We start from the raw sequence: 12,540 nt of genomic DNA, 5'->3' as shown, positions 1-12,540 counted from the left end.
TTGAGCACTAGAGAATAAAGAGAAAGTAGTGCTAATCAAAAGAATAGAGTAAGTTATGCGATGGGGAACCTGTGAGTAAGGGTAGAGTATTCCCGCATGTACGCCGCATTGAGAGAGTGGCATGAGTATAAGAGAGAGAAGTGGTGTAGCCCGTGAGAGTGCATGCGGATAAGGGCTATACCCGAGAGTACCCAAGAGATAGATTATATACTCACATGGCCAAAGGTTCCGAATCCATGCATAACCGAGTCCGATCGGCTAGAATAAGTACAAGTCACGTAGAGTGGGAGTGAGTCCCAACCGTGCCTCCGGTCAGATGGGGCCGTGACTTACTAAAGAGAGTTAGTAGAAAGAGTTATGAGAAAGAGAAAACAGAGAGATTATAAAGAAGAGAGAGTAAATGAGAATTGTAACGAAAGAATCAGAGAGAGAGTTACGGGGATAGATGAGTAGTGGATTTACTTACTGAGCCTTAGTTGTTCTCACCCCGTTGTTTTCTATGTTTTTGTAGGACCTAGGTGAGGACACGGTCGGATGGACGTCGGCATGCGAAGAGAAATGGCTACACTGTCCACCCTGCTTTTGATGTTTTTGTACATGATACAGCTTTTGTATAAAGAATGTATATGTTTAATAAAAGAAAAATTTGGGCCCAACTTTTATGCTATTTTACATGTATTTCACTATGCATACTTTATGAGAATACGAGTAGAAATCAGTCGTTACAAATTATATAGCCCATATATGTTGGGAATTGATGGAGGATACTCATGATACAGCTTTGATGACTTGGGGAGATTCAGGAGATTGTTTGAGGCAAAATACAGAACAGTTGATCGAGTCTATGAAAAGATTCAAGAGTTTATTAGTTTGCAACAGGGGGCTAATTCAGTGGAAGAATATTCAGTGAAATTCAATTCCCTGGCAAGGTTTGCGCCAAGAGTAGTGAGTACACCAGAGTTGAGGAGAGATAAATTTGTGCATGGGCTAAAACTAGAAATAGCCCGAGATGTGAACCACTCTGCCACTAGTGGGTCCACTGTACCCCTAAATTCTGACGACTGGTGTTGACTAGGCAACCCATAAATTGGCTCAATACGATTTTGCACTACTGGGGGTACCGGCCTCTCTCTCTCTGTCCTCTCTGGGGGTCGGTACAATCACCAGGGTATCCCACTATAGTGGAGATCTACAACGTCTACCATACAAAGCCTCGTAAGGAGCCATCTTAATTGTAGACTGATAGCTGTTATTATAAGCAAACTCCACCAACGGTAACATCTCATGCTAGGACATCTTGTAGTCCATGCAATAAGCCCTTAACATATCCTCAAGTATCTGATTTGTTCTCTCTATCTGGCCATCTGTTTGAGGATGGTAGGCGGTATTAAGCATTACAGACACCTTGTTGAAGCCAAAATATTTCTGGCGCTCAAGCATGTTTAAAGCTTCTTGGCATGAAACTTTTTGTACTTTCGTACTATCATCCTTAGACTTATGACCCTCATCTTCTTGTCTAATTACAACAATGATTTCTTCTTCAGCTAAAACATACATGACTTGTTACTTATTTGGATGATTAAGGAAAACATTAATATCCATTCGATTAGTGTAATGAAGTTGTCAAATATGATCACTTAATTATGTAATGACTCATTGATTCTCCTCATCCACTTAATTTGTAACTTGAATCCTAGTACTACTAAAACAATAAATTGAAATCCTAATACTACTAAAACATGAGTTGAAATCCTAATACAGTAAAACCTCTCTATAGTCATAATATTGGGACCAACTAAATTTATTACTATGAGGAGGTTAACTTAATAAAGATGTAGTTAAAAAAAATATTTTTTGGATTAAAAAACTATTGTTTTGATTTCTTATTTTATAATTATGTTTTAGTAGTATTAGGATAGTACGAAAATGAATATCAAAGAGTCATTGCAGAATTGAGTGATTAGATTCAACAACTTCACTACACAAATCAAATGGATATTAATGTCTTCCGCAATCATCCAAATGAGCAACAAGTCATGTATGCTTTAGCTGAAAAGAAATCATTACTAGAATTAGACGAGAAGAGGAAGGAGATAATCCTGAGGATGATAGTATGGAAATACCAAAAGTTTCGTGCCAAGAAGCTCTGAACATGCTTGAGAAGCTAGAAATATTTTTGCTTCAACAAGAAGGTGTCTATATTGGCAACTTATTATGTACACACATGGTAAAAGTAGTAACAACTCTAAAGCATAAATCATTGTCCCAAACAACTTTAGATAAATATTTTATTTCTTTTTAAACCTTTAATGTAACATAGCATATATTTTTTGCAACATACATATAATTATTACTATGTATAGGCTAATTTTTTAAGACCGGACCAAGAAAAATTATAACTTATTACAATGTGAAATTTATTCTTATTTATAAGTAGCCCAAGTTGGGACCAAATTTTTTTAGACTGCATGGAGGCTATTCCTATATAGAGTATCACTATAGAGAGGTTCTACTGTACTATTAAAACAAGATTTAGAAAATAAGAAATCAAAACAATAAATTTGTAAATACACCTCTATTAAGTTATAATCTCCTCATAGTAATAAAATTGTTTGGTCCCACTAGTATAACTATAGAGAGGTTCTATTGTATCAAGTAATTTATATATGCATATTTAGCTTATTAAATTTAACTAGACACATACAGGATTACCAAAATTTAAAATCACTCAATTTGGATTAGAATAGATGCATCAAATGATTTTCCAAATATACATGTTTTGCAGAAAAGAAAAATTCCAGAATTGTAGGGCAAATTCAAATATCCATAGAAAATTCAATACTTCGAGTTTTTGAGTGAAATAAATTTTCAAACACTCCTCAAGAAATCTACAACAAGATATCCGAAATTAAGCTTCAATAAATAAACCAAAACATGTAAACAATTTTCGGAATTCCAAATGGATAGATTTTGGCACAGTAAAGCCTTATGTCAAATTCTTATATCTTCAATCAATTTTTGTTTAGGAATCACATATATGTTCTACCCACGTAACATTATTGAAATAAATCTTCTATTTAATTTCAATCCCATGTCATTGTACTCAATCATAAACAACACAAATCAAATGAACCAATAATCACCAAAAAGAGAAAATTTTAAGCTTTACTTACCTCCCATAAGCTTAATCTTCCTTTATTCCTTCCGATCACTGGAGTTTGCCCGCCAGCAGCTACTTTTCCAGCCACCTTCATCACTTTCTACTCCTTTCTCTCTCGTTTTCTCCCTTTCTCTCTATTTTTTCCTTCCTTTCCTTTTTCTTTTTTTTCTTTTCTCTGTTTTCTTTCTTCCCTTATTTTTCTCCCCTCTTTCTTCTTCTTCTCTCATTTTTCTCCTCTCTTTCTTCTTCTTCTTCTCTTCTGTCTCTACTTCTCCCTTTTTCTTTTCTTTGATTGATCACTATTCATCAAAATATCTGGCAAATTTCACTTTAGTCCTCACTTGTTTCGACTATTACACTCTACTCCCTTGTAACTTTCGAATTCTTACACTTTACTCCCCAAAAATCATAAAATAAAATTTAAATAAAATCCCGTAAAATATAGGGTGTTACATAAAGGTAGTGATAGATCTCGTATATCAAATTTGTTCGGTGCCAACTTGGTGCAATGCATGTGTGCTTGTGTTTGGCAAGTTTGCTATACTGACCCACTAGAGGATTCCATATAGATGGTGTAAGTGACTTGTCAAATTATGAACTTAGTGTGAGAACACTGATCTCTGAGGTCATGACTCTGTCTTGCCTCTACACAATCAATTTGTTTAATTTCCAATGTAACGACACTATGTAAAGGTGACCACTTTCAATTAAGTTATTTTTTTGTTATATCGTGTGAGAAGCTCAAAAGTCTGAATGGTCACAATGCATCTGGTAGATATTTTGGTTGACAAGTATTGTATTTCATTATTCAAAATGAGTTGTCATTATTCTCTTATCTCTTATGAGATATATGTGTGGTCCGTAACACTTGTCAAATTCATATACAATGTGCTAGAAAGTTTATTCTCTTTGATCGGTGGTCCCAAGAAATGGAATAAACTTTTTCATCAAGTTCTTGTTGGTTACTTGTCCTTTACATTGGCCAGTTTTGCTTGTATAAACTCTTCTCCAATGCAATTGTTTTTCAATCCTGATATTATCCTTGAAAAGTACTCTGAATTTCTCTAAATTTTTCTTTTGTTTTTATCAGGTTTCTATGCTTTGATAAGCTTAAAAATACCTTCTTCAAAGTTCCTTGAATATGTCCTTGCTTCTACGTTTGGTTATGTAGCTAATGTATGAAGCTTGTTGAGCTTCTTCAACCGAAGTGCATCTTCATTGTTGTACCTTGAGAGGAGCTCAAGGTTGACCAGGTGGTCTTGTGAACGTGGAAGCTTGTTGTGGTAGTTCAAAGTTTGACCAAAAGGTGGAGTTTGAAGCATTGCAAAATAGGGAGTGTTCTTGCAACTGATGCTTAACTTTGGCTTTGTAATTGAACTATAAATGTTTACCATAGTGGATTGACTTCATCTGAACATGGTCCCAAGGATGTAGGCATTTTTCCAAACCATGTAAAAATCCCTGGTGTTCTTTATTTTGTTTCATGGTTGGTTGTTTTTGTAGTGATGAAGAATGAACACTAAAATTAACTTAGCAACCCATTCCAATTAAGTTTTAAGAACTTGGTACTATTAAAACTTTCAATTGGTATCAAAGCTTGTTCTGGAAAGTTATTTCAATTGATCCTTACTTGTTGATTATGTTTTTATCGCATTTTTTGATCTGTTTTTGTCTTGGTTAGTTATCACGTTTTTCTACAGATTCGTTCACTCCAAACTTGTGATCACCTTAGAACTGTGTGATTACCTATGTGTATTTTTTTGTCACCTCTGTATTACGATCTTGTGGGTGACCACCGCAGTCTTGTGTAACCACACTAACCGATTGTTTATCATGAGTTCTTTTGGTGAAAGAGAATCTACCAATAGACCACCCTTGTTGGAGAGAACCAGCTATACCTTTTGGAGACTTAGGTGATAAGTTCTTGACAATACACTTATACTTAGTGGTTTATAGGTATCATTTGTAGGAAATTAGGATTAATTTGCATGAATTAACTTAATTGTTTCATAAACGCACTTTTCGGGATCACGGGTATTTTTGTTGTGTATTTAGGGAATAAGGCTCAAAAATAATATTCGGATGAGAGATGATGTTGGCAAAGGAATTTTTTATGACTGGAAACAAACGGATCAAGAATCGGAGTTGAATTGAAGAAGTTATGGAAGTTGAAGTAAAGAGAAGATCTTAGATTACGTTCCAGCTTGAGCATGCCTTGGTATTTTGTGAATATATTGAGGTTTAAAACTCAGATTAAGACGATTCTTGGACTTTTGGAAAGCTGATTCAAAGGGATATATTTCATATGTTTACCACTTTTCCAAATTGCATCGTTATCGCATTCAAAAATCACCATCTCTGAAGCACAGTGGAATGATGCGGGAAGAAGACCAGTAGCTACTGTGCCGCGGCACACTTTTTCTAGTAGCTACTGTGCCACTGCACTCTTTTTCCAGTAGCTACTGTGCTATGGATAGTGATGACAGCTAGGAACTTTTCTTCCGTTTTTGACTAGGAAAATAGGGTTTAAGAGTCCTAAACTAACTAGAATTGAGGAAAACAAAATCCTAACCCTTGTGGAATATAAATAGAAGTCTTTTAGCATTATTTTAGGGAATTCTTTTAGAGAGAACAAAGATATTCAAGAATTGAAGAAAAAGGGAGATTAAAGAAGGCTTGGAGAAGAAGAATTGGAGGAGATCATCTTCAACTTCATTAATCCAACCAAGTTTCACTAAGTTTTTCTTCTTCTTTGTTATTATTAATTGTTATGAATAATACAATGACGTTCTCATATTTATTCATAAAGAACTAATTCTTTTGTGATTGAGGGTGATTTCAAAACCATAGAAATGTCTTGTGTTTAATAAAATCCTCATCTTTTTATCTTTTGATCCCTCTTGGTTATGTGATTATTCCTTTGAAAATAGGGTCTAACTAGATTTTTCTAATTGTTTAAGTGGCCAATTAAATCGTTAGGATTAATCTATTAATGCCAATTTAGGTTGTTTAGTACAGAACCACTTTATTAACCTAAATAACTAGTGGTAAAGTGTATGCCTACATACATGGGGGGTAATCACTCAAGATAACTAAATCGACAGTATGAGTTTAGCCTTGATTCAGTAGGTCTCTCGTAACTTAATGCTTTTATTAGTTTGAATCTAGAGATCGTATCCTAGGTTATCTAATAAATAGGGAATTGGGTTATGACCGTGTCTAATCCAACGACTCAGTAAGGAGAGATAGAACTTATCAACGTTTGGTATTTTCTGAGCTGATGTGATTAAGAGGGTAGAAAGTCAAAGAGTGCTTTTATTATATATAATTCATGTCTAGTGGTGGCGAATAAACCTTCAATCCAATTTCTCTTATTTATCTCTTTCGTGATTGTCTGCTTGTTTTATTTTGTTTGATTTTAGTTTGATAGTTTTTGTTGAGTTTTTATAATTCGTGACAAACCCTGTTTGAAGTAGNTGTCAACGCTCAGGTAATTTAGGCCCAAGAAATCAAATGCCCCAAAATCTGATTTTATTTGTTGAGATTTTAGATGTATGGGGTATTGATTTCATGGGACCCTTTCCGTCTTCTTATGGTTACTTTTATATCTTACTTGCTGTTGATTATGTGTCCAAATGGGTAGAAGTTGTTAGAGTAGATGCCCTAGAGCCAATCAATTATTGTGGAATTGACTTTTTGTAATAATGTTCATTAATCAATAAAAGGCATTTTATTTTATATCGCGTAAATCATTATTATTGCAATATGTATTGATATATGTCCTTAGAATGGAAACCGTGACGAGGGTATCAAGTGTTTCAAATCGTGATAGTGAGAACCCTATGAGCACATATGGTGGCCATTCTAGAAACGTCTGTCGCCCTAGTATTATTCTGAAGCAAGGGCACATATAATACGATAAGGCAATCATAGTGTTGAACGACCCTGTCGAAAGGCAGTGACTGATCTCACTTGTCAAGGTTGTTTATTGTCAACTTGGTGCAACACATGGGTTTGTTGTAAGCGGATACACCACAGCAAGTTCACTAGACTGACCTACCAGAGGATTTCATATGGATGGTAACCCCAGTGTCTATGGACAAAATCGTCTAACGAATGGTGGTTCATGTGATCCTTAGACTTGAGATCACCAGAGCGCCTTGTGCACCGATTGGTGTAGTTTGACACTAGCCTAACACAGTTCTTTTCAGAGCTGTTAATACGGTGGTGATTGGCTGCATCGAGGAGTGTATCAAGACTATGGTGGATTGACAGAGGATTCATCACTCCCGCGTATGGGAGAAGTTATCTCATGGCGCAGCAATGACACTAAAACGGTGGCCACAGTGGGATTGAGTTGTTGCTATATCCAGTTTATAATACAGGTCATTGGTCTAGAAACTGAATACATAATATCGAGAGTAACCGAAGGTTGACACTATTTCTATGTCTTCGTCTCGTCGAGATAACAAATGATGAAAGGATCGAATTGTACAGTAACCATATCATTGACAGGTAGCTACTTTGCTGAATCCGAATCTATCGGGTAGCCATGATGCCTTGCTAGGGGCCAATCTTGGTCAGTGTATAGTGAGACGATTAATTGGTGTTAATCGCGATACTATACACTGCCGGTATGATGAGGATCCTATGGGTCACACACATAGAAGATAATTTAAGATCCAAGAAGAAGGAAGGCCGTTTTCGTCTTTTTAAGGCAAAAGGGTATTTTGGTAATTTCACAGTGCAATTAAATTTGCTGAAGGTCGTAGCCTTTATTTAATTAGAAAAAATTAAATAAGTGAAATTACTTTTAAATATGTGTTCACATATATTTAATTAAATCATCATTATTGTTAAATGTTAATATATAGATTAAATATATATTAACTGAGTTTAATTGAGATAATGATGAAATAAATAAAATATCTAATTAGGGAGTGTTTGGTAACATGGGGTGTTTGGGTTGGAGCCCAAGCCTATTCCATATGGGAATAAGGCATTAAAGTTTTACTATAAAAGAAAATGTTTGTTTGTAAAATGTTACAATTAATTGATTAGCTCATTTTCATTGTAAAACCAAATACACAGCAGCCGTATTTCTCTCCCACGGCAGAAACCCATTTTGCCTAAAATCAATTCATTTTGATTTCATTCTTCTTTAATCTTAAAGCCAAAGAGGATCTAGCAAATCCCTCTTTCGTTCTTTGTGATTGTCTTCATGTGGACTTCATAAGTTCGATCCTACGCTTGGGTCAGTAGCAAATACGTACAAAGACTATTTTGGAGGAGCCTCCAAACGTGCGTATGTTATTCTAAACTCTTGATTACCCTTTTGTGCAGATTTTACTTTAATATAAATTGTAAAATTATACCCTTGATCTTGGCTCATGTAAATGATCCTTATATTATATTTTTTTTTGTTTCTGCTGCGTATATGGATCATTTACTAATAGTGGTATCAGAACCTAGGGTACCAAATTTTACAATTTTAATGTGGATGGTTGATAACATGTATTTGATGATATTATGTTGCCTTATAAAATCTGCCTAAAATCTGCGTTAAAATCATGTTTTAAGAAATTTATTAATTGATTAATTTAATTTGTTGATAATCTGCAAGTTTGGTATATTGGTAATGGATTTTTTGGTTGAAATCAGTGTGTATGATTCATTGAAAATCCGTTTTGAGTGTATATGATTACTGTATGAACATATCCAAAGCTACAGATCTGTGTACGCTCATCGCGGCGATATAACCCATCGCCGTAGCGAGCGTTGTTCACGCTGGCGACAAAACTAGCACTCGTCGTGACAATATAAAGCATTGCCGCGGCGATCGTCCTCTGGACGAGCCGCAGCGATATAACCCATCGGCGCGGTGATCGTCCTTAGGACAAATGCTATACCAAATCAACGCACGTTGAGCGTGAATGTCAAGTAATCAATGTATGCTACGGTGATCTAACTCATCGCCGCAGAGAGCGCACTTCCGAGTGTGTAGGGGCTAAAATGTAAAGTTTCAAAACTTTTAGACCAAATAGAGATCTGTAAATTATTAGGGGATAAATGGTAATTAACCCATAAATTTCAAAAATTGATTGTTTTTTAAATGTATGCTTTGTACTTGTTTGTATATTGCATGGTGCCTGGTATATGAGCCTTAGACCTAAGGGTGAATGTTTTAAAATATTTTTGGGTATGTATGGTTGTATAATTTATTAAATAGGGCTTGCGTGTCCTGCCTTTCTCCTATTCTCGATGTACATTCTCTTCTCATCTCATTCCCCTCGAATGTAAATCGAGGTTTCTAAATTTATTGATGTAAAGAATTTGTATAATTATTTATTGTAAATTTAGAACGATATTTTTTGTAATGTACTTGAAGACGGAGTAAAGGACGAGGCAACCATACTTGAAGACTCAAGATGTTTATTACAGGACCCCTAGGTGACCCACCGATTCCTCTAGGCTCGAGGAAATTGGTTTTAGTTGGGCCATGTACCGGCANAGCAAAACATTCATCGACAAATTTGGAGGAGCCTCCAACGTGCGTTTGTTTCTTTAAACTCATGTTGAATATTTATGCAGATTTTATTTAATATAAATTGTAAAATTATACCCTTGATCTTGGCTCATGTAAACGATCCCTGAGTTATATTATTTTTGTTTCCACTGCGTATACGGGACCGTTTACTAACAGGAACAAGTGAAGTTAAGGGCGTTCCCATTTTCTTTAGCAGATAGCGCTAAGGAATGGCTTTATTACCTACCATCCGGGACCATAAATACTTGGAATGAGATGAAGAGGCTTTTCCTAGAGAAGTATTTTCCAGCATCTCGAGCCACACTCATTAGGAAAGAAATTTGTGGGATTCAGCAATAGAATGGGGAAAACTTATATGAATATTGAGAAAGGTTTAAGAAATTGTGTGCTACCTATCCACATCATCAAATAAGTGAGCAATTACTTCTCTAATATTTTTATGAGGGATTGATGCCAATAGAGAGAAGCATGATAGATGCAGCAAGTGGAGGAGCGTTAGTTGATAAAACTCCTACTGAAGCAAGGAATTTAATTGCCACCATGGCGGCAAACTCTCAACAGTTTTGTACTTGATCCGATCCACCACCAATAATCTTGAGCAACAATTGAGTAATTTGACTGCACTTGTGCAACAAATTGCAATTGGACAAGTGAAGACATGTGGAATTTGCTCCAATGTGGGACATCCTACCGATATGTGTCTTACCTTTCAAGAGACAAATTCGGAACAAGCAAATGCCATTGGAGGATACCAAGGACAACAAAGGCAAATGTATGATCCCTTTTCCAATACCTATAATCCAGGATGGAGGGATCACCCTAATCTTAGCCATGGAGGAAATCTACAAGCTACTGTCACTAATAATCCACCCGGTTTCCCTTACCCACGAGCTCCACAACTATACCAAGCAAGACCCCAAAATGTTTCCCAACCTCAAGGTAAGTCTTTGGAGGACTTGGTAAACTCATTAGCAACTAGCTCTCTTCAATTTCAGCCAGAGAATCTCAAGTTCCAACAAGAAACAAAAATGTCAATCAAGAATTTGTAAAGCCAAGTTAGTCAATTGGCTACTAATGTTGGAAGATTATAGGCGCATGGGTCCAGAAAGCTTCTTTCCTAACCTTTGGTTAACCCTAGGGAGAATGCTAGTGCCATACTTTGAAAAGTGGTAGACAACTTGAGAAGACTCACAAGAAACTAAATGATGAGAAAGAAGTTAGAGATGAGTTGATTCGAGGTGGAACAAAGTAGTCCAAAAGTGCAAAAAATTGGCCAACTGATTCTTCCAATGCAAAACATCCACCTAAGGTACAATCTAAAGTTCCTATTAATACTTACGAACTGCCTTTGCCTTTTCCTAGCATGTTTGCCACATCAAACAAGGAGGAACATGAGCAAGAAGTTTTGGACACTTTTAGAAAAGTACATGTCAACATTCCTTTGTTGGATGCAGTAAAGCAACTGTCGCAGTATGCGAAATTTCTTAAAGAATTGTGTGCCAACAAGAGAAAACTTAAGGGAAACAAGGTGGTGAGCATGGGAGAAAATGTCTTAGTGGTTTTGCAAAGGAAGCTTCCAACAAAGTGCAAAGATTCGGGTAGTTTCACCATACCATGCATCATAGGTAACACAAGGTTTGAGAAAGCAATGTTAGACTTAGGTGTTTCTATTAATGTCATGCCTTACTCAATTTATCTTGATTTAAATCTTGGTACTCTTAAAGAGACCAGCATAGTTATTCAACTCGCTGATCGATCTAATGCCTATCCAAAGTGAGTTGTGGAAGATGTTTTGGTGTAGGTGAACGAGCTTCTTTTTCCCGTGGATTTCTACATGCTTGACAAGAAAGAAGAAACAACTGTGAAAACCACGCCATTACTTTTGGGGAGACCATTCATGAAAACAGCTTGTATGAAAATAGATGTGCATAATGAGATGTTGACAATGGAGTTTGATGGGGAAGTCATTGAATTTAACATCTTTGACACAATGAGGTATCCTAATGATGACAATGATTGATTTTCCATTAATGTACTTGACTCTTTAACGCAGCAAATGTTCGAGCTTAAGGGTAAAGATCCATTGGAAGTGGCAATATGGAATGGGTTGTCAACCGAGGAACCTCAAAGTTTTAATGAAGACGTAGAGTTGGGAGAAGAGCTAAATGAAACTATAGCAATGTTGGATGAGCTTCCAAAGAAAAATCCAAGGTATGAAATCTCCTATATTTCTCTTCCCATATCTAATGAGAAACTTTTACCTTCCATTGTGCAGGCCCTTACCTTAGAGCTTAAGCCTTTACCAAGTCATCTCAAGTATTTATACTTGGGAGAAGGAGACATATTGCCCATGATTGTAACGGCCAACCTTTCAAAGGTGCAAGAAGAGAAACTTGTTCGTGTGTTGAGAGAGTACAAAACGGCAATTGGTTAGATAATTGCTGACATTAAAGGAATAAGTCCTTCCATGTGCATGCACCGCATATTATTAGAGGAAGGATCAAAGCCTACAAGAGAAGCGTAAAGACGGTTGAATCCATCAATGATGGAAGTAGTGAAGAAGGAAATAATCAAGTTGTTAGATGTTGGTGTAATCTACCCAATTTCGGATAGTAAATGGGTTAGTCCGGTCCAAGTAGTTCCTAAGAAATCTGGAATAACCACGGTAAAGAATGAAGATAATGACTTAGTTCCCACTCATATTCAAATGGGCCTAGACTACCGCAAGCTCAATGCCACAATGTGCAAAGATCATTTTCCTCTTCCATTTATCGATCAAATGCTTAAACATTTAGCGAGCCATTCTCACTATTGTTTTCTTGATGGATTTTCA

At 36.1% G+C, this 12,540-nt stretch overlaps 1 non-coding gene across 1 annotated transcript; it reads right to left on the bottom strand.

Moving 5' to 3' along the window:
* Positions 1–10,009: 10,009 nt before the first annotated feature.
* On the bottom strand, positions 10,010–10,117 carry LOC116128127. The gene has a single exon (XR_004127700.1). It is a non-coding gene; the product is annotated as a small nucleolar RNA R71 (small nucleolar RNA).
* Positions 10,118–12,540: the final 2,423 nt, after the last annotated feature.

The sequence above is a fragment of the Pistacia vera genome, unplaced genomic scaffold (assembly GCF_008641045.1).
Source record: "Pistacia vera cultivar Batoury unplaced genomic scaffold, PisVer_v2 Contig1050, whole genome shotgun sequence".
Classification (NCBI taxonomy): domain Eukaryota; kingdom Viridiplantae; phylum Streptophyta; class Magnoliopsida; order Sapindales; family Anacardiaceae; genus Pistacia; species Pistacia vera.
Note: the sequence above shows the minus strand (reverse complement) of the source record. Positions and strands in the feature narration are given on the sequence as shown.